We start from the raw sequence: 22,938 nt of genomic DNA, 5'->3' as shown, positions 1-22,938 counted from the left end.
TCTGTTTAACTTCCAGTCTGTAGGTGATGCTTCTTTCTCAATAATTAATTTTTCATATTTTGTATATAGATGATAGTAAATTGGGGAAAAAAGAGAAATAAACAGATTAATCTGCTTATAGAGGGTGCATATGGATATGGGTAAATTCAGCTATGGATAGAAGGAATTTCAGCATAAAATTAGGTTAAAATTTCCTGGTTTTGTGGAGATGTAGAACATTATTTTGAAAGTTGAGCTGTTGCTATCTATGAAGTATGTTGCTTTGCTTTGTAAATCGGGGGGGATCTGATATTGTAGTTTATAGGTTATTGTCATAAAGCATTTTTCCAAACACAGGGACTAATTCTATTTCAGTGGTAATGAAGATATCTAAAGATTAATACCTTGTTGTTCAGTTCAGTTATTTTGGGTGATATTTTCCTGTAAAGTTGAGTAAAGCCCCTCTTTACTCTCCCACTGTCTTCCCTGGGCAGGGTTTTGCTGCAAGCTATACAGATGTTTCTAAAATTGAATTACTGAACATTGTGATCAGATTTGTAATGCTTCAATAGTGCAAAATCAGGCCTTAAATATGAACATCTTGTTCAGGATTAGATGCCTCAAAGGAAAAGCAGTTATTTAACATTTGATTTTATGACAAGATGCAAAAACTACCTTATTGTAAAATGTATCAACAGGAAATCACAGAAATTGTATCTTTATAATGCAGGATGCTAAATAGAAATAAACAAATGTGGCCACCACTGGAAGCTATATTAAAATTTCATGCAATTTTGTTTCTTCAATTTTACTTTTTTTTTTAGCTCAGCATCAATTAAAAAGTAATGCTATATGTAAAAAAATGAATAAAGAAGATCCTCATATTTAAAACAGTGCGCACATAAGGGAGATCTGTCTTGTCTTCTGCTTTTATCTAGAAAAAAAAATAATTCATGAAGGGGGTTTTATTTGGGTTTCTGACAAAAAAAAAAAAAAAAAGTCTATTCCCCATGGCACTCTCTTTCCATGCATTTAATAGATTAAAAACTTCATGCATCTCTCTCCATGCATTTGAGAGATTAAAAAACTAAGCCTACTTCTTTTAAAATACAGAACAACAAATAATTTTTCAACTTGTTGCATTTTGCATTTTTCCAGTACATGCTTTTCATTAGAACTGCAGCTGGAAGATGGCTGATTCTCTAGACCAAATTCATACTTAATGTAACTATACAAAGATGTGCCCTGCCCAGAGTCTGAGTTCATTTTGAAGTTACTTCTATTGAAGAGGCCATTTCATATTTTAACTTTTTTTTATTTACTCATTTTTTTTAATGATTTCAGTTTAACACATCTGATTTTATGTGCACAATGTAATTGTTCCTTTCCATTCACTGTAATTACTTTGGGACAAGAAGTAACTGCTCCAAGGAATATCATTATCAAATGTCATCTTACAGTGTGTTGTTCTCAAAAGACCAAGGACTTAAGTTTATATCATGATAAAGCTTGTTTATTCAGAGAGCAGCACCTTGCCTACAGTTCTGCTGTTCCCTCCTGCAATCCCAAGGACAATGTAAAAACTTATACATAACACTCTTAAGGGGATCTACACATCTTCCTTCTTAACATGTAAAATATCCCCGTATACTACTAATATTGGCAGTTTAATTCACCCCATAGTTAAAGCACATTTTAACAGTCTTTGTGTTGGCTTTTTAGCTCTAAGTGATTTTCTCAGTTTCTCTGCATTCTCAGTCCTTATTGGTTCAGTTCCTGTTTGCTTTCCTTGTCCAGATGCCTCTACTTCTGTGTCATTTTCAATCTCTTCTCTCGTTTCCTGTTGCTTTGGTGTTATTTCTGTTTCCTTTGGTGAATCTCATAATGATGATGCTTTTCTCCTCTTTACGAGCTGCAAGTCTCATCTGTTCCTTCTTAACAACTGTCCTTCTGGTGTGACTATTTATAGGATCTGGTAGCTACTTAATGAAAAACTAGTGCTTTTTGTTTCCATGTTTGTCCATCAAAAATAAGCACCATATCTTTGTTGTGCACTTCTGGTAACTCCCTGGAACCTCTGTCATAGTACCATCTTTGTTTGAATTCATTGATTTTTTTTTTTTTTTTTATTTAAATATTTTCACATCTTGCTTTTCATTCTGCTGAGCATCATCCACAAGATTTGGCAGCCTGGTTTTGAAATAAAACAGGATTTCTGCTGGGGATAATCCATGTTTCATAGGTGTTGACCTGACAGGTAACCACCAGTGTGTGAATTTGTAGCTTTTTTTCAACAATTTCTTCACTATTTGTACTGCATTTTCCACCAGATCATTGGATTGTGCATATTTAGAGCTTGAACTGTTGTGACCGAATCCATATTTGTTTGCAAATTCTTTAAATGCAAGACAGTTGACTTGATGTCTGTTATTTGTTCTCACAATTTGTGGAATCCTATGTCTAGCAAGAATCAATTTGACGTATGTTGTGACGGTTTGCTGTTGTACTTTTGAGCAATGCAATTTCAGGATAGTGAGAATAATAATCCAGCACTAATACATATTTTTTCTGCATGTATGAATAAGTCAATACCCACTTGATATCATGGAGCTATGGGCTCCTCTGTGACCATCATGGGCTCTTTTATGTCTCCAAAATTGTATGTCTGGCTTAACACTTTGAGGTCTTTGACAAACTTCTCTATTGTCTCACATTCTTTCTGCTGTCTTATGTGGCAATTATATCTTTCAAAGGTTTTATTTTTTTGGGTAGACAATATTCCTCAAACATTTTTGTTACTGTGCCATAGCTTTTCTGTTCTGCTTCTGACCATGGTAGGTTATTTTAAAAAGACAGAGCTTTTGGGCCTGCTATATTTTTTTTTTTAAAAAGATACCTTGAGTGAATCTTTCTTCTCTGTAACTCCACAGACCATCATATATATGGTCAAACTCTGCTTAAATTTCTTCCAGTTTTCTGCTGCATTGCTGAACAGCTTTAACTCCTCTGGAACTCTGTGATGCTCCATTTTATTTGGCTTTCTTCATATCCCACTTCTGGTACCATATGTTGTTCTCAAAAGACCAAGGAGTTAAATTTATAGAATGATAAAGCTTGTTTATTCAGAGAGCAGCACCTTGCCTACAGTTCTGCAGTTCCCTCCTGTAGTCTCTTGGCCAATGTAGCAACTTATATATAACACTCTTAAAGGTATCCACACAGGAGGAGAGTTGAATGCTCCAGGAAATATCATTATCGGAGGTCATCTTATGGGGCAGATGGCCATAATTTGAAGTGCTTCTCTGTGGCACGCTTCAGAGTTACCCCTGTTTTATCCAGGATTATTTTTATACCATTTGGGTTAATTTAAGGTGTGCACTAACTTTTTATAGTATTTTTAGCACACTTAAAGAACTATAAATGTTATGTCTGGCTATACCCTTAGCGAGGTAAAGAAAAGGAGTGAACTCCCCTCCTCTGCATTAAGATAGCAGCAAGCTAAAGTTGAGCAATTAGACCTAGAGATTTATTGTAGCTGCTTGGTTATAATCAAATATATAAAACCTCATGCTATCTTGCGTTTCCAATCTTTAGGTAAATAAAAATGAGCTTAGAATAACAATAGGATTACATAAGCAAGTTTGAGAAAAGTGACACTACCCCCTTTGCCATGAACTTTAACCAACTTTTTAAAATCAAGCTTTTGCAAAATTTTGGAAGGATGAGATAAGTTTTGCACTTCCTGTTTTTCAAACTACCTGTTTTTCAAACTGCCAAAATATTTTGAGAAAGTATGTTTTCACAATATTTTTGACGTCTTCCAAAATCCAGTTCTTCCAAGTTTCACAGACTAAAACAACTGAGACAGTTTAAATGAGCATTTGGTACATCTGGATGCTTATCCAAACCCAAACTCTGAACTTATCTAGCTTCACTCATCACTCTTTCACTGAAAATAAAAATAAACTTGTTACTGACTTAGCTTATGAAATAATCATTTATTATATAATAAACTAAATATTTTATTAGCTGCTCATCATATCTGTACTTCAGGTCAAAGAGCTTAAATATGCAATGGATTGTAAATATTAGTTTCATCCTATCTACAGCTGTGGTTTATGGTTAGGAAAAAATTGTGGCAGTCACATCTTTTAAGTTACATATTTCTTGCAGCCTCAAAGTTTACAGAGTATTTTTCTATACAATGTGAGTGTAATGAGAAGGGGAGAATAGGGATTTAAGAAGATAAGCTTCAAACATTGATGTAGCTAGTACAAATATTGCACAGATTTAAAATGTCCTTGTTGATTAATGAAATTGTATGGAAAATGTTTGCGAAATTATAATTGACTTTTCCTGAGGAAGTAGCAGATGTTTTTCATTTTCCTTTTTTTTTTAACTTGATGGCTGAAAGGAAAAGTAAAAAAAAAAAAAATCAATAAACAACTTTGTACACCTCAGCATAATTTAAAAAGATGAAAAAATACTTCAACATATAATCCAACATTTTGTAAATACATAATTAGCTGTACCTGCTATAAGAATGCACCACATTGACATTTATATCCTTCACCAAATAGTATGCCAAGGCAGATAATTATCTTTCAACTTGAAATACCATTAGGCATGAATTAAAAATACAGAGGAACAAAATTGTTTTGGGTTACAGAAATATAAATTACAGTTAATTTGGGAAACAATGAGCTTTGCAGATGATACTCTGCATGAGAACAGTGGCAAACAAGTTTTTCGGAAGAATCATCACTCTTATGTTCATTGGTATTAAATTCAGGCAGATTTAATTTTGCTTTGTAGGCTTATCTTAACAAGAGAATTTTTTTTTTTTACTTGAATAGGATCCTGGGGGATATCACCTAGTGTTATTGCTCACCACAGTTCTTTAGTCAATTTAGGTAAGTGATTGGGTTCAGCTTCATGCCACTTGGTCATGATGCAGGATTATTTGGACCAGGATATAACCATAGGCAGCTGACACAATGAATGTATCTTAGCAATGCCTGCTGTCATTGCAAAGTTAAGGGCAACAGAGTGTTAAATAGTATAGTTCTTCAGGGATGCATCCTAACTTGTAGTTTTCTCATCAGTTTTTACCCATTAGATAATTTTCTTTGTCCCCTTGCCTATCCAGGTTTGCTATCTGGAGGATATACTCTACTTTGATCAATCTGACTCAACACATTCGTCAGTTCTTTGGGAGACCACTTTTCTTCATTGCAACACAAAATCCTCTTGTAATTTCTTTTGTTCAGTCTTGTCCCATTACTCTTACCTATAATACCCAAAGTAATACCTCTCGTATCTTGGTATTAAAACCTTTTCTTTTTTATCCTTGCATAGGATTATGATCTCAAGTGTTTTCAACTAACTAAGCAATACGTAAATCAATCCCTCCCATGCTTTCAGTTTTGTTTCTATTTTCTGACCTCTGCCTAGTTTGTAAACGCCATCCTTAGAAATAAATGCCATAATCACATTTAGTTTCTTTCAACAATTGAACAGTGGTTTGTAATGAGATGTCTCAAAGAGTACACTGAACTACACCTTAAGCTCTTTTCTACTTAGCCCCTTTGAATTTCTGTATTTTGTATTATATTGCATCAGATATATTATAATCAGGTATCATTCATTTTCACTAGCTCTGTTATCAATAACAAGAACAAAAGATAGAGTTGTCTTAAGATTTATGATAAAAATAAAGCAAGAGCATCTGCCACAAACGGTGTGATAAGCAGCTGCAAGAACATGTTAGAGGGGATGAATGAGAGACAGCCTGCATTAAATAGTAAGTAGAAAGAAAAAATTGATGGGGTCAATAACATAAAGGGAGACAAAGATCAGTTCCAGATAGCTATAGCTGACGGCTTTGTTTGTGTTATAAATGATGCACAATGGCAATGCAAAAACTCAGGTGTATTAGTTTGTATTTGTCAAAGCGAATTACATTTTGCATTCCTCATTGATATTTGCAAATAGATCACCATGATGTAACACCCCTACACCATTATGATGAGTGAAAGTGGGTTGTACCTGACACTTCTATCCACCTTGGTCATTGCAGTTTATCCATGTCATACATGGCCTGGTTGCATGCCATATATTCAGGTTAAAGCATTATACAAATCAGCCACAAAGATGTTCCTGATTAACTCTTTCACTTTATATTTGCTTTTACTAATTTTCATTGCAAAGTTTTATTGCTGACAGTTTTTCAAGTGAGCTGTCATGAAGTACTGCATCAGCACTATGCTGAACATTGATCTCTAATGACAGCAGTCTTTTGACTTAATACTTGTTCAAGGCAGTCAAAATTAGGTTTATTTGACACAATACTTTATAAACACCTAGGGCCAAATTAGTTCTCTTCTAAGTAATTGAGTTATAAAGAGATTGAATGGAGGTTCAGTCCAGTACCCTGGAGGTTTTCAAGAGGAGACTAGACAGTCACCTCACTGGGGTCACCTAACCCCAGTTGTCTTCCTGCCTAGAGGGGCAGGGGGGTTGGACCCAATGATCTGCAAGGTCCCTTCCAGCCCCTAATAATCTATGTCTCTGAATGAATGATCCCAGAATTCGGTTCACATTTCTGATTGTTCCCTTATTCTGGTGAGCTGGATCACTTGTAGATTCAGCATTGGTGGGATAGAAAGGTGTTGAGCATTATTCCTGCCCAATTGCCAGCACAGACAATAGAAAGAGGTGGCTTGAACTTTTCCAAAGGAAAATGTTTTGTCAGAAAATCTGATTTGTTGAGCCTGAGATGTTGTGTTTGAAACATCTCAGGTTTAACAGATTTTGACCTGATGAACCAGTGGCAATGTGTAGGGGGTGCATGAGGGTACATGCGCACCCCCTGCGAGCACCAGTGCACCCCCGGATCAGCCATGCTCACTGCTTAGGTGATGGGTGGCGGGGGGGAAGGTGGGAGTGCTGGTGCCCCCCCTGCAAGCACCAGCCAATCGCAAAGCTGCTCCTGAAAGTGAAACTGGTCACGGGGGGGGGGCATGTGCCCCCCCCCGACTAAGGTGGCACCAATCACCCATGTGATGAACTACCATTGGGCTACCAATGCATCAGGACACATTGCTTCCAGGAGCTCACAGACTTATCAGGCCAACTATCCCTCTACTGTGGACACTGAAAGCACTAAATCTGTGTCATTGTGGCAGATCACCTGGTGCGTCTCCCCAGGAGCTGATGATCCAGGAAGTATGGGGTACATATACCCCAGAGTAGTCTGTCTGGCAGATCTGTGTGAGCATGAGGGCTGTCTGCCTGGGGGCTTTACCAAGAGCTATGGAGAATCCCAGGCATCCCACTGCAGGCATCCCCTCACCTTGGCTTCTGCCAAACGTTAATTCAATTGTGCAAGAGGATCTGAAGAATTTCATTCCATACCCCAACATTCACACACCCTGTCACATGAGACCTTTAGTGTACTGAGATTCAGGGAGCTGTAGACCGGAGAGCTCCCCAATCCTAAACTGTTATTCATTCAACTGAAAAGACACCAGAGGTATGTGGCCAGTGGGGAATCAAAGAGCTCCCTGATCCCCAGCTCCCTCTACTACATACCTGCCATCCTAGCCTTAGGTTTCATGGTGTGGCTTTAAACGTTGCCAGCCAGAAGGGGCTGATGGGCTCCCCTCAAAAGAGGACATTTAAAGCTGTGCCATACATGATTGCATGCCACACATTCAAATTAAAGTGTGATACAAATCAGCCCCAAAGATGTTCCCTATTAAATGCTTAACATGGTTTGCCATTTTGAATGTGTGGCATGTTACAATATTTATCATGTGAGTAATGTGTTAATTATGCAATAAATGCAACATCTGTCAAGACCCTTCTTGCAGGAGCAAGTTATGTGATTCTATTTTTAGCCCTTGGAACAGGACAAAAATGAGGGCATCTTTTTTAGTTTTATCTAGTTTTGAAATCAAGATTCTTAATAAATTAAAGACATGCTTTCTCAAAGTTCCTTCAAAGGTAGACCATAAATGTTGGAGAGTCCTTGTTCTATCTCGGGCTTATTTCACTTCATATGGAATGTAAAAATAAGGTAAAACTTAGATGCTCCCCTGATTCACCCTTTGGGTCTTCTCAGTCCATACTATAGATCTTCCCCTATAGCTGAAATAAATAATGAGCCATCAAACTCTCTTGATCATTGGACCCTAAAATTCCCTCATTAAGATCAAGACCTCCAACATAATTACTGGTTTCAGACAAAAATTTCAAGACCATTGTCTATACATGAAACAGATGTATAAGTTATAGGTTCTCGACAGGAAAAATATTCTATCTGCACAGTCATAGAACTATGATGTGAATAACAGAGAGTTAGTGGAATAGCTTGCATGACTAGAGTACTATCATGGATGCGTATAAACTGTTCAGGAAGAACAGGCATGGGGAAAGAGGAGGAGGAGTTGCACTTTATGTAGAAGAGCCATATAATTGCTCAGAGCTCCTGTATAAAACTGGAGATAGGCCTGTTGAAAGTCTCTGGGTTAGGGTCAGAGGTGATGTCATGGTGGGTCTATACTATAGACCACAAGACCAGGAGGATAAGGTGAATGCTTTCTTCAAACAGCCAGCAGAAGTTTCCTGATCACAGGCCATGGTTCTTATGGGGGACTTCAATCACCCTGACATCTGCAGGGGAGCAATACAGAAATGCACAGGCAATCCAGAATGTTTTTGTAGTGTTGGGGACAACTTCCTGGTGCAAGTGTTGGAGAGGTGAACTAGGGGTCCTGTTCTTCTTGGCCTGAAACTCACAAATGGAAGAATTGATGGGTAATATAGAACTGGATGGCAACCTGGGCAGCAGCAACCATGAGATAATTGAGTTCAGGATCCTGAGGAAAGGAAAGAAGGAGAGCAGCAGAGTAAGTGCCCTGGACTTCAAAGGAGCAGGCTTTGACTCACTCAGGGAACTGATGGACAGGATCCCCTGGGAGGCCAGTTTGAAGGGGAAAGGAGTCCAGGAGATCTGGTTGTATTTTGAAGGCTCAGGAGTGAACCATCCCAGTGCTCAGGAAGACTAGCAAGTATGGCAGAAGACCAGTTCATCTTAGCACAGGACACTTTAGTGAGCTAAAACACAAAAAGAAAGCTTGCAAGAAGTGGAAACTTGGACAGATGACTAGGGAGAGTATAAGAGTATTGCTTGGGTTTGCAGGAATTAAATCAGAAAGGCCAAAGCACATTTAGAATTGCAGCTAGCAAGGGGCATGAAGGGTAACAAGAAGGGTTTCTACAAGTATGTCAGCAACAAAAGGAAGACCAGGGAAAGAGTGGGTCACTTACTGAATGGGGAGGCAACCTAGACATAGATGATGTGGAAAAAGATGAAGTACTTTTTCCTCTCAGTCTTCACAAGCAAGGTCAGCTTTCAGACTACTGCACTTGGGAGCACAGTTTGGGGAGGAGGTGATCAGCCACTAATGGCGAAAGAACAGGTTAGAGGCTATTTAGAGAAGTTGGACATGTACAAGTCCATAAGGCTGGACGCAATGCATCCAAGGGTGCTGAGTTGGCTGATACCATTGCAGAGCCCCTGACCATTATCGTTGAAAACTTGTGTGATTGGGAGTGGTCCTTGATGATTAGAAAAGGGCAAATAAAGTGCTCATTTTTAAGAAAGGGAAGAAAGAGGAAGCAGGGAACTACAGACTAGTCAGCCACACCTCAGTCCCTGGAAAGATCATGGAGTAGGTCTTCAAGGAATCCATTTCTAAGCACTTGGAGGATAAGAAAGTGATTAGGAACAGTGAGCATGCACTCACCAAGGGCAAGTCATGCCTCACAAACCTGATTGCCTTCTATGATGAAATCAGTGGTTCTATAACTGGGGAAGAACAGTGGATGTGGTATACTTTGACTTTAGAAAGGCTTTTGATATGGTCTACACAACATTCTTGCAGGCAAGCTAAAGAAGTATTGGTTGGATGAATGGACTGTAAGGTGGATATAAAACTTGATGGATCATCAGGCTCAAAGGGTAGTAGTCAATGGCTTGATGTCTAGTTGGCAGCTTGTATCAAGTGGAGTGTCCCAGGTGTTGGTCCTGGGGCTGGTTTTGTTCACTATCTTCATCAGTGACTTGGAAGATGACACAGAGTCCACCTTCAGCAAGTTTGAAGATGACACCAAGCTGGTGGAAGCAGCCAATATGCTGGAGGCTAGGGTTAGGATTCAGAGAGACCTCAACAAATTGGATGATTGGACCAAAAGAAATTTCACAAGGTTCAATAAGGACAACTGCAAAGTCCTGCACTTAGGATAGAAGAATCCCATGTACTGCTACAGGGTGGAGACTGACTGGATGGGCAGCAGCCCCGTAGAAAGGGACCTAGTGGTTACAATGGATAATAAGCTGAATATGAGCCAACACAGGTCCCAGCCAATAGGTGCCCTTTTTGCCAAAAAGGCTAATGGCATACTGGGCTGCATGAGTAGGACCATTACCAGTAGATTGAAGGAAATGATTCCTCCCCTCTAGTCAGCACTGGTGAGCCCACATTTGAAGTACTGGGCCCAGTTTTGGGCCCTCCTCTACAGAAAAGGTGTGGCTAACTTGGAGAAAGTCCAGAGGAGAGCAACACAAATGGTAAGGGGCCTGGGGGATATGACTTCTAAGGACAGATTGAGGGAACTGGGCTTATTTAGTCTGGAGAGTCTCAAGTAGCAGCAACAAAAGTTTAGGTTAGATATTAGAAAAACTTTTCACAAGGAGGTTAGTAAAGCACTGAAACAGGTTACCCAGAGATATGAATGCTGCATGCCCCTGGAGGCTGGCGGGGCACAGTGACTGCCCACGGGTGGTGGCAGCAGCAGCGTTTGCGGTGGCCTATGGTGATCGGAGACCGCCTGTGGATGCCACTGGCAGTGGTGGTTGTGGGGTCTGGGGAGGTGGTGAGCGGTGACTATCCGCAGGCACTGCTGTGGCAGTATCGGCAGTGCTTTTTGCAGGGGGCACCACCAAGATCAGGGGGTGCACATGCACCTGTGTGCACCCCCTACACATTGCCGATGCCCAGAGAGGTTGTAGAATCCCCATCCTTGGAGGTTTTTAAGATTCAGCTAGGCATAGCCTTGGCTGGGATGATCTAGTTGGGGCTGGTCCTGCTTTGAGCAAGGGGTTGGAGTAGATTACCTCTTGAGGTCCCTTCCAACCCTAATTTTCTGTGATTCTCTTTCATTAATTCTATCTGAGATCACATGGCCATATGAATATTTTCTGGTAAGTGCCTGATCATTAATAAAAGCACAGAATTAAACAATGAATGGTAAAAAAGGAAAACTGCAAAGTAAAAACCACATTTATATATTGTGCATAGAGATGAGCAGGGAAGGTTTGTGGAGGGGCATAAGAATATGGTTTGAAAATATTGTGGTAGACTGACGTTTTTGGTATGAAGAACTTCCAAGAGGCTCATGTTGCAGCTGCCTCAGGATATAATAAGAGATTCATATTCTTAATGTGCATATCATTCCTATTAAGGTTGCCAAAATCATTCATAATTTTAGTTTACTTAACCTAACAAAACTTTCAGCTTCGAGGATATCATAAATCTGTTGAAGAATTCCTCAGGGGGGAAAGACAGAGAGAAAGTTTTCTTGTGTTTGTCTGTTGGCTCTCAGTGACTATCTCTTATTAATTATGTTCATGAATTGCCTAGAATCCCCCCAAATAGCAGTTAAAAGGCACAATATTTAAATTGATTCCAGTGGTATCCTCTTCCCAAAATGATCAGCTTTTAAAAGACATTTTCACAGAAGCTGCATGTATCTCTGCCATCATGAGACTTCCAGACACTTCCAGTATTTTTGATCATCCTTCCTGGAATGCTTTACAAGAGTGTACAATCTCTTTCACGATGTGTGATTCAGCAACTGGGTTTTGTAGACCTTGGGTGCATCTACCTAAGCATGGAGTTGCCCAATTATCTCTGCGGTAATCATTTCAGTGGCTACATTTGTTCTCCTATTAGGGCACATGAAACAAACCCTGCAGAAGGGTATTTCCCCTAAATACAAGTACTTCCCCTCCTGTGGAGTTTTTTTTTGAGTATCAGTGCACATGTAGATGCTGACCCAACTGGTCCCACTCTGGAACAGCCTTGTGCCCTATGCAGCACATTGAGCCCAGCTGGAGCAGTTCCAGGCCAGCAGATTGACCCCCTAGGCTCCCTGCCAGCTGGGCCTGCTGGGACCTGTGTCGATGTGCCGTGTTCTGGGTGCACATGTAAACTGCACACCCAGGAGCTTCCCAAGAGCAACAGACTATGAGGTAATAAGTTCTGCAGTTTATTGCGGCACATTAATGGCATGTGTAGACACAGCCCTTGAGTCAAATTTGGCTTTGAGTAAGTAGACTGTTCCTCTGTAGAAATCTCTGGGATAAATATGGCAATAATGGTTGTGGCATATGAATAAATTGTAACATAGATATGAGTAGAAAAAGGGCACAATTGTGTACTGATTGTTCAAATCAGGGATGGGGCAAAAGGAAGCTGGATGTACAAAAGTAAGAGGATGCAGCATACAGCAAGACTCTGTTCTTTAATTTATTCCTTTTTCATTCCCAGTATTCCTAGTTCAGATTTGCTGACAACCAGCATAATTGAATCTGGATTGGTTCTAATTAGAACATGTTGGAGCAGAACGGCTTAATTGAGTCCGCTGGAGTGTGCTAATTTGTGCTAATTAGCACTAATTAGGACCCAGTTGTTCAATCATACATTGTGAAAGAGATTACACGCTCTTGTAAAGCATTCCAACAAGGATGATCAAAAGTCCTAGAAGTCTCTGAAAGTCTCATGATGGCTAATTGGGCAACTCCGCAGTAGATGTCTCATGTAGATGAACACTAATTAATGTGTATTTGGCATCCCCACACTTCAAAATGGCAGCAGGAGCATTTTAACTAAAGCTTGTTGAATGAGCTTTAGTTAAAGCACCTCCACCGCCATTTTGAATGTGGGATACCGAATACACAAAACACTGTCAGTGCTTTAATTAGAGCCACTCTAATTAAAGTGCTCCCCTGGCCCCAGAGCACATGTAAAGACACCTGCACATGATTTATAGAAGGATGTATGTGTTAGACCCCGACTCCATGTGGTACCCACCAACTATGGAGACAACGAATCAATTGCTTATGGGTCCTGTTACTCATTAGTCAGAGCAAGCAGGGAGCAAACACTACTTGCACACATTGCTCGCAACAGCTGTATTCAGAATGGAGACGGCTTCGGACTAGTTCCTAAAAAAACAACAAACTGGGGAGCTGCACTGAACATTAGTTCTTTTTACATTTTATACACTTTGGTTCATACATATCAACATTCACTCCACCTATGTCCCTCCTTGGGTTCCACCCATTTCTCCTCCCATTTCAAGCTCCACCTCTGTTTACTGTTTGCTTCATTAGCATGGTATTGCCTATACATTTCATTCGTTTACATGCCTCTCTGTTAAGAGTGCATGCGTAAGGTCATGAACCCAGGTACTCTTGGTCAACCACTGTTTTTTTCTGGTTCTTTGCTGACTTCAGTACCAACTTCAAGGCCTTGCTTCTGCTTTATCTTCTGATGATACCTGGTGGGCTGCATCTTGTTCTTCTTACACAATGGGCTCTAACACTATGATTTTGTTTAGAAAACTGCTTGCCTAAGCATTTACAAGGTTAGTCTTAATAAATCATCTGACTTGTGACCAGCAGCTCTGCTGAGATGCAGAAAAAAGCTTTCGTTCACCTGCACACTCAGTGTGTGCTTCCCCATAGGATGGCTCTGAATGTATACTTGTGTAATTGAAAAATCAGTTGTAGATAGCACTCGTCCACATTGCAAGAATGTCAAGATCCATTTGCTTATTCTACGTAAGAAGAAATTCACTGCTCAAGAGTAGTACCTAGGAGGAATGCCCTGCCTCCTTTCCATGCCTTTAGCTGGTAGGGTTATGGCATAAACTGAAACTTCCTCAGACCCTGTTTCCAGTCTTCATTTTTGTTGTGCTTTATTTGGGCTCATCTAGTAGAGCAAAAGCATTATTTATTACAATTTGTTTTGAAAGCCTATTAGAAACCGTATTTATGTGCCTTATGATTCACTGAAGTTGGGAGAATGTTTTGAATGGAACGAATTTAATTAAAAAATAGTTTTTTCTTGATTAACTTGTTTACAGTAAGCTATGGACATTACTGAGACTTACCTTTTTCACGGGTGACATTCTCTGATTAATTTCCAGTTCCTTGTCTTGTGGATCTGGTTATTTTCCTGTTTACAAAGTTTCTTTTTCTCAGGCAGGAAGCTGGCCAGTACCATGCGACTAAGATGTACAATCACGTTGCATAATTAATTATAATTACTCCAGGTGCAGACACTCTTTTGGCAGAGACTTATTTGCATGAAGTGCTGGACAAATGTTAATGTTAATCTGCATAAGAACTGGTGAGTGAACAGGGCACAAACCTCAGCTGCTGCCAGGGTTGGGGAGGAATGGAACTAGAAGGGTTCCTCATGCTCCTGTCCAACCCTCCCACCCTGCATCTTCCATTCAACAGCTCAGGCCCCAACAGTGGGGAAGGCAGAACATCAATGGCAGCATATGGTGCAAAAGCAGCAGCCGAGGTTTGCTACCATGGATATTTGCTGTCAGCTCCATTTTTGCTGCTGACACTTGTATCAAACAGCCATTTAAACACAGATTTTTAATCACTGAAAAAGTAGGTGGCTTCTCTCTTCTCAGCAGTGAACTCTGGCTTCTGCTCCTGCCCTGTGCATTGCCACTGCCCAGGGCACTGCATTGGCCAGTTTATTGCATGACTGCCACAGTCCTTTGCAATGGATCAGAGACAGACATGTTTACCATCTGTACTGGTGTCAAGCAGGGCTGTGTCATTGCCCGAAGCCTTTTTTCCATCTATCTTGCTGTGATTTTGATTCTTATTCATGACCACTTTCCTCCTAGTATTGGGGTTGAGTATCAAATGGATGGTCAGCTTTTCAACCTGTGGTATCTTCACAGCAAAATGAAAGTTACCAAGACTGGCATCACCAACTGCCAGTATGCTGATGACTGTGTTACCCTTGCATACACTGAGACCAATCTGCAGTCCACCACTGAACTTCTCTCAGGTGCCTATCACAGCCTGGGATTCTCCCTTAGCATTGGGAGGATTAAGGTGGGCCATCAGCCCACTTCAGCACAAACTGCTCCCCTACCCCAACAAATTACCACTGGTGGAGAACCCCTGGAGAAGGTCAACCATGTCTCCCACCTTGGCACTCACCTCTCCTAGTCAGTCAGTCTTGATGTAGAAATCGAACATAGGATTCACAGCATATCCCTTTGAAAGGTGCTTCGCCATCTCTTTACCGACCAAAGTCTGCAGATGGAAACTAAGATCCTGGTCTACAATGCAGTGGTTATCCCCATGCTCTTCTATGGCTGTGAGATGTGGGTGATATATCAAAGTAATCTTAAGCATCTAGAATGGTTCCATCAGTGTTGCCTCAGGAAGGTCCTTTGCATTAGACAGGCAGACCATTGCAACAATGCCAGCATCCTCTCTGCAGCTAACATAACCAGCATTGAGGCAAAATCATGAAATATCAACTCCGCTGGGCTGACCACTGTGTGCAGATGGCTGACACTCATCTCCTGAAGCAAGTCCTTTTTTCTCAATCTAGTCATGGTAAGAGGACCCATGGAGGACAGAGGAAGCACTACAAGGACAGCCTGAAAGCATACCTTAAGAAGGGTGGCATCAACCCTGCATATTGGGATGTGTTGGCTGGTAACAAGTCTCAATGGCTGCATGTAGATGAAATGAGAGTTGTATGTGCACAACAGTTTAAAGCAGGCTAAATGCTTTTGTACTGCTTTAACGGCATCAGTGTTTGCATGCCTCGGTGGCGTAATGTGCATTAATTATAGCTTCTGTAGGAAATTTGGCGGTGCAATGCACCTTAAATGACTTGGGGTGCAGCAAGCTAAAACTCCTTCAAGGAGTTTTGGTTTGCTGCCCCTACAGCCATAGAGCAAAGCACCAGGCTCTGTGCAGCTCTGCAGCTCTGTAAACAGCCCTGTAGGCAAACTGGCAGCAGTGCAGGAAAGCAGGCTCCACCCCAGATAAGTCGTCAGCCTGATTTTCCCCCCCGGCTCCCTTTCTGGGAACCTGCCTGCCTGAGCTGTGCAGGGGCCTGGTGCTTCCCTCCGTGGCTGTGGTGCCCAGGACTGCCCCAGCTGGGTGCCTGTGGGTGGATGTCACCTGGGGACAAAGGGGGGGAAGCACCACTGCCATAGAGGGAGGCACCAGCCCCCCCCCAGAATCAAGGGACTGCTCCACCCATTGGCAGCTCGCCCTCCCCTCCCCACTGCTGGAGAGGCAGGTAAGTCTGCACAACACGGGCATTTAATCAGCCCTAAATTGAAGCAATGTTTTTTAAAACCCACTGCTTCAATTTAGGGCTCCTGTTTCATCTACACACACCCAATGGTGCTGTACCTTACATCAAGCTGTAGCCCACTTTGAAGAGAACTGTCTTGCTCAGGAAGCCGAGAAATGGCAGGGGAGGAAGGAAAATTCACAACATCCTGGCCAACAGTTTTGTGTCCCTTCCACCCCCGAAGGCACCACATGTCATATCTGTGGAAAAACCTGTAGAGCATAAATTGGACTCCTCTGATACTTAAAACGAGAAATCATCCTCGTATGGAAGGATAGCCGAAACAGATATTGGCCAGTTATGCCTCTGGTAATGATTTGTATTTATTTGTAAAAGAGGGCTTAGCTGACTAGCATTTGGAATGAGATATATTAATCTGATCAAGTCTGAACTATGAATTATTTGACTAGCTCAGCACTCTGCCTTCACTAACTGCTTCTCTCATGGCTAGCTGAGCTCTCCCTTGTTATTTTCTGTCCATCCCAAGCCACCCTGCTTTCCCAGCGCTCACACATGGCTTCCAAACAGAATTTTAAACAATCCCTAGCTGACTTCAAAAGTCATAGCCAAATCAGCTTCTCACTTCAATTGTCAAAGCCTAAAATCTGTGCTTGCATTAGGAAGTTCTCAGGAGTAACTCATCTGCTTGTTGTAGTCTTTCGTCTGCTGCCAAGGTAAATTGTTTCCTGTACAGCTGGCCATATTTGCTCCCTCTCCCCTGACCTCCACCATCAGCAAATAGAAATATAATTTTCCTCAAATTTATGCATTGTTCAGTGAAATTTCAAAATGAAACTTTCAACCTGCTCCCCCCCACCCCCCCCTGCAAAAAAAAATAAAAAAAATTGCAAGATCATTTCCATTCTGGCTTTCTTGCCTTTTTCCTGGGAGAGTGGGGGAGAGATGAAAAAAATAAAAAGTGGATCACCCCAGCAGTTGTTTTAATTTTCCCCCATTCCGCTCTTTTTCTTTCCAGTAGTAATGAAGAGGCAGATTAAAATACTTTCCTCATGAAATTGAAACAAAACAATGCAAAAAAAACCAAACAAAGCAAAATGTTATCTATTTTATTTTAATGAAACACTTTTCTTTTTCAACCAGCTGTAGTTTGGCAGAAAATTCTTAAGCTTGATCGTCACTAAGGCCTGAGCCCAGGATCAGCTGAACACTCTCATCATCCAGTCGTTTGGTCCATTCGAGACCTAGTTCCCACTCAGATCAAATGTCCTTCAGATTGGAAACTAGTCTGCAAATAATCTCCTCCAGCCCTTGTGTCTGATGCAATTCATTTCCATGCAGGTGCTGGCTGGTACGGGGAAAGGCAAAGCAATGGCTCTGCTTACTATTCAGCCTCAGCAGATGGGTGTGGGAGGGTAAGCCCATCTACCCCAGGGCTGTGTGAAATTTCTCTGGCTGTTTTGTTTCAACACTGTTTTGACTCATTTCGAGTTCTAAACAGTGAAATCAAAATGAAACAAAAGGCTTTGAAACAACTATGAAATGAAACAAGGGCAGTCGAAACATTTCAAAAATTTTGAAATGTTTTGAGGCTGGGTTTGCTTGCAGCTAAAGAGAAACTAAGGAGAGGGAAGGGGGAGAGGGGGAAGGACTGCTCTGAAATTGACGTGGAGCTGGCCCGTGACTGTGATCCTTCCCCGAGGTCCCTTCCAATCCCAGTGCTCTGGGGGAGTCGCAGAAAAGCAGCATAAAAGGCAGCATTGTTTGAACTGAGCTTTCTCTGTGCCTTCACACTTACAAGTGATACGTTTTGCTCTGAACAGTTTTTGAGGTGCCGTTTCCCAGAAACCCTGGACCTATCTCCTTGAAACTTCGCAGGCTTCATGGGCTCAGCAAGGGCTACCATCCCAGCAGTTTTCACCCCATTGCACCTTAACATGCACACAAAGTCACACACATCACAAATTTTGCTTGTCAGCAGCCTGAGATGCAGTTTCCCAGAAACCCCTGCACCTATATCCTTGTAAGCTGGCAGACGTCATGGCCTCAGCAGGGTCTACCATACCTGCAGTTTTCACTCCACTGTACCTTAACACACACACGACACAAGTTTTGCTTTCAAGACTTTGAGGTGCATTTTCTCAAAACCTCCTGGCCTCAGAAGGGGCTACCGTCTCAGCAAGGTTCATCCAAATCAGGCAAGAAATGACAAAATTATGGGCAGTTCCATGCTTCCCCATGATAGGATGAAATGTGTGGGGATTGAAATGAAACTCTGTCCCGTTGAAACAACGAAGCGTAAGTCGAAACGAAATGATGCTGTTTCGCACGGCTCGTCTGCCCACCTTTGCAGGAAGAGAAATGGCGTGTTTCCAGTGGGGGCCAATCCGGAGGGGATGAGGCGGTACAGCTGGCTGTGCTGCGTGGGAGTTCTTTGCACCGGGGCGAGTGGGAGCCTCTGGTTTTGCATGAGTCTGGTGCCCTGGGGCTGAGTGCTGCCAATGCTGTTCAGTCCCTTATGAGGGACTGAAGTACCACACATCCATTTCAGGCCTGTTATCTCCCAGAATGAATATGATGCATCCACCTAACTGGGAGGTGGGTGCCCTGCAATGGGTTGATTGTCTCAGGGATTCTTATTGGCACTCTAAGCCAACAGAGATACCTTAAGGTGTGCCTCCATTTTTTTGTGCATACTGTGCTTCACTGTAGTGCTTCTTAGCATGGTCTAGAACCAAGATAGACAATCCCAAGAGGATGGCATCTCCCCTTTCCCCACTACTACTTGCAGCCTGGACAGCTGGTGCAAGGTCACAATGGGAAATTTCGATGTGCCTTAGTGGGTATGTCTACATGTTGCTGTATGGTGACTTTACTATGGCACAGTGCTTTAGTACTTTCTTTTGGAAATACTAAACCATGGCTCAGTAACCACCCAAACTACGGTGTTCACGTGGTGCATGGTTAGATTTTGTCACAACATCACTGTAGCAGCGTGTTAAAATGGAGGAGTGTGTCACTACAGTGACATAACTGCCCATATGTAGACCCATGTGATCAGTACATTGCTATATCACACTGTATGGTGGTGTAGCACATTGCTGTAGACGTGACCTGTAGATGCACTCTATATGATTAAAAGTATGATAGTCAGGTCCTGGCTATCTTTTGCTTGGCTTATTCAGATTTGGTTCAACCAAAACTAGTCAAACCAATGTTTTGGATGTTTTTATTTTTCAACTCACTGCAAGTAAGCTTCTCAGCTTAGCACACTTAAAAAGAGATCTTAAATGCAATCCAGCATCCTAGGCTGCAGCTCCCATGTTTCTCAGTTGTAATAATAATTGTAAGTGCTTAAGAACACATGGGTGATGTCCTCAAAAAAATGAATGCTCTTGCGTCTGAGTACTGTGGCTTCTGATTCTGTATCCTTTGTAATCTGAAGCTTCTCCTTCCTGTTTGAGCCAGCTCCCTGCCATAAACGCAAGTAATGGTTAGATAGTATTCTCTGTAAATTATAGAATTAAAGCAACAGTGCAGGGCTGTAAGTAATGTAAAGTTAGTAAAAATGGCTTTTGAGAAACCTACACCACGACAAAATGATTACATGAGAATTAAAGAGAGAGACTCTTAGACAGTGAAAGCTTGGCTTATGTGTAGTTCAAGGAATCCTTCTAGAAGTTGTATTATAAAAGTTTACAAATCATGGAGTTAAGACGCCATTGTGAAGAAATAGTCAAGGGATGAATGGGTTAAAGAGCCTTTCCGTTGTAGGGTATTTGTTCAAATGTAGTCCAGAATAGGAGGTGACTTAAAGTGGTTACCAACTGACAGCTGTTTATTGACCTACAGTATGTCAGATATGTTGGTGGTCTCAAGTTAGTTGCTAAAGTAAAAGTGTTCACCTCTCTCTCTGTTTCTCTCTCTCTGTCTCTCTCTCTCTGTCACACACAAACATACACACCATCAAGACTTGACACTAATTGGCACTCTGGCTAATAACTTCAGTAGAGAGAGCCTGGGGACCATAAGGCAGCTTTCATGAGGAAATTGTGACAGTGAAAATAAGAAAGTGCCTCATGAATGGGGAAGGAGAAATGACATGTCATTCAAATATCAACCACCCCTACAATGATCCTATGAGCTGGATTTGTCTCTGTTAGCATTTGATGTCACCCAAACGAACATCTAATTGTTTATTAAATGACCTTGGCGTTCCTGCCCCTCTAACCTTGTCTGGCAGGCCACTGCACACGTTTTATTATTCTCTGAATGAAAAGCCCCTTCCCACATCTGTTCTGCATTTGTTTTCTTTTAATTTCCTCTAACTCCCATCCCCCTCCCTAAAACTCTCATCTGTGCTAGTCTGAACGAAGTAATGTGGGCTGATGTTAATACAATGCTATTTGTGTTAGGATTTATACGTACTACGGTGCAGCCTGCTTGCCTCTCTTTAGTCAGGCCAGCATTGTGGGCTGGTATAAAAGGAAGTTGGGCTGTGAATCTATCTCCTTCCAGCTCCCCTTGGGTGGTTGGAGCCTGCAAGAGTGCACCTTGGTGCCCTACGCTTCCCTGAGGGTATTGACTGTAACGACCCCTGTCCCTAGCACGTGTATGGGGAGAGCAGTGATGCTTCTTGTTCCCTCACCAGCCCCACATATCTAGATGTCACTGAGGGACTGCACTGACAGTTTATACTGTCCTTTTTTTTTTCCCCACAGAGTGCTAGTTCTCTGCAAAGTCCTTTGACACAGGGCCATGTACTTTAAGAAATGAAGTGCAGGCATTTTAAACGGCATGGAAGAAAATCCTCAAAAGGTTTAAAAGGTGCAGAAGGCACTAAAAGGTCTGTTGAATTTCAGTGTGTTTAAATTGAATAGTCTTTGTCCTTCTTACCTACCTAGCCATTATCCCTGCTTATGAATGACTTTCAAATCCTAAGCCCTTCCAATAAACCCTTTATGGCAATGGCCTCACTCTATTAGAAAAAGCCAAATGTCAGGGAGGTTTTTTACCTGAATAAGCTTGGACAGAGACAGACCTGAAACTGCAGATTTGAACACCAGGAACATGGGAGGAAAGTAAAGGGTTCAACATCCTCCATCCTCCACTAAAACTCATATGATGGGAATAAAAAGACAGGAAAACTCAGTAAGAGAGAATTTCCTTGGGGTATTTGTCTCTTACAGTTCTACTGAGAGGGAGACTCGCTTTTCTTCAGAATGAGCCAACCAATCTGCCTACCAACCTCATGGATCCAGGGCATACAGAGATTTTCTGTCTTTACACTAGCCTTTAAGTGTCAGTATATCTGCCCCTTTTCCTCTCCCTCCTTCTCCCCGACCAACTCTTCAGACATAGCCGCTACAGGACTGTCATCTTTCCTAGGTGATTTGTAGTAGTATCTTTCCTAGGTGATCTGTGGCGATCTAGAGAGAACACAGTTCTCCCCCCTTAACCAACAGGGAGACGTATGTTCCTGACTTGTAGTCTCATTGTTCCCTTCCCTTTTGCATTCTTGTAAATCACCTCCTCATGGACAGTCCTCTATAGAGGAGAAAGTGTGTGTTGCCAAGAAACCAGCTAGCCTCTTTTCATTTCGTGTGTACTGGAAGAGATCATCCTGCAGAAGGCATGATCTGATCCTCAGATCTGAATCCAAATGTTACGATTGGCTCTGAACTTGAGGTCTCAGCGTCAGCTCTTGATCCCTTCTTTGCTTACACATTGGAAGGAACAGGTTAAAATGGCTACCATATGGCTTGACTTAAATGGTTCAGACTGAGAATCTTGCCATTTTCAGAAATCAGTGCAAAACATTTGATAGAGCTTTTCCACTACAAAAGCAATAAGAGCCACAAAACCAATGCCTTCTATAACCCCCCCCTCCCAAAAACTCTAGCAATAAGTTAACCCTACCCAGAGCAGAGTTTTCTGTGCCAGTAAAGGAGAAGAGCCACACATTCCACGATGTCCACTTGGGTATGTTGCTACTCCCACACTATTTTATGTGGAAGAAGCTCAGATATTATAGTAATAGATAGCAGCAAAACACGTGACAAGAGAGAGGCTGTTGCAAGACTGCTAATATACAATCACAAAAGCCATTCAGCACCTAGATGTTCTCTGATGTTCCTTGCCTCACTAGCAGATGACACAGTAAATGACCACCTATATCACAAGCTGCAAACAGTTTATACTCCAAGAATAATAAATGTCTGGTGTGTCTAATAGAAAATGTTGTCACTTTCTAAAGCTATCTTTTGGCACCTTTTTCTATTTACATTCTCTGTCTTAGGGAAATACAGATAAACTGAGTAACATTATTTAACATTCTATTACTCATTAAAAGCCAGTGCAGCTGGTCCCCTGCTAGGAGATTGATATGATGAAATACTATGTTTATTCAGTGTAAATGGTACATTGAATATATAGCATTAAATTCATAGTTTCATAGTTTCATAGTAGCTAGAGTCGGAAGTGACCTAGGTAGATCATCTAGTCCGACCCCCTGCCT

Source organism: Crocodylus porosus, unplaced genomic scaffold, assembly GCF_001723895.1.
Source record: "Crocodylus porosus isolate Cpor-Errol unplaced genomic scaffold, CroPor_comp1, whole genome shotgun sequence".
NCBI lineage: Eukaryota > Metazoa > Chordata > Crocodylia > Crocodylidae > Crocodylus > Crocodylus porosus.
This window is presented reverse-complemented; position numbering follows the sequence as displayed.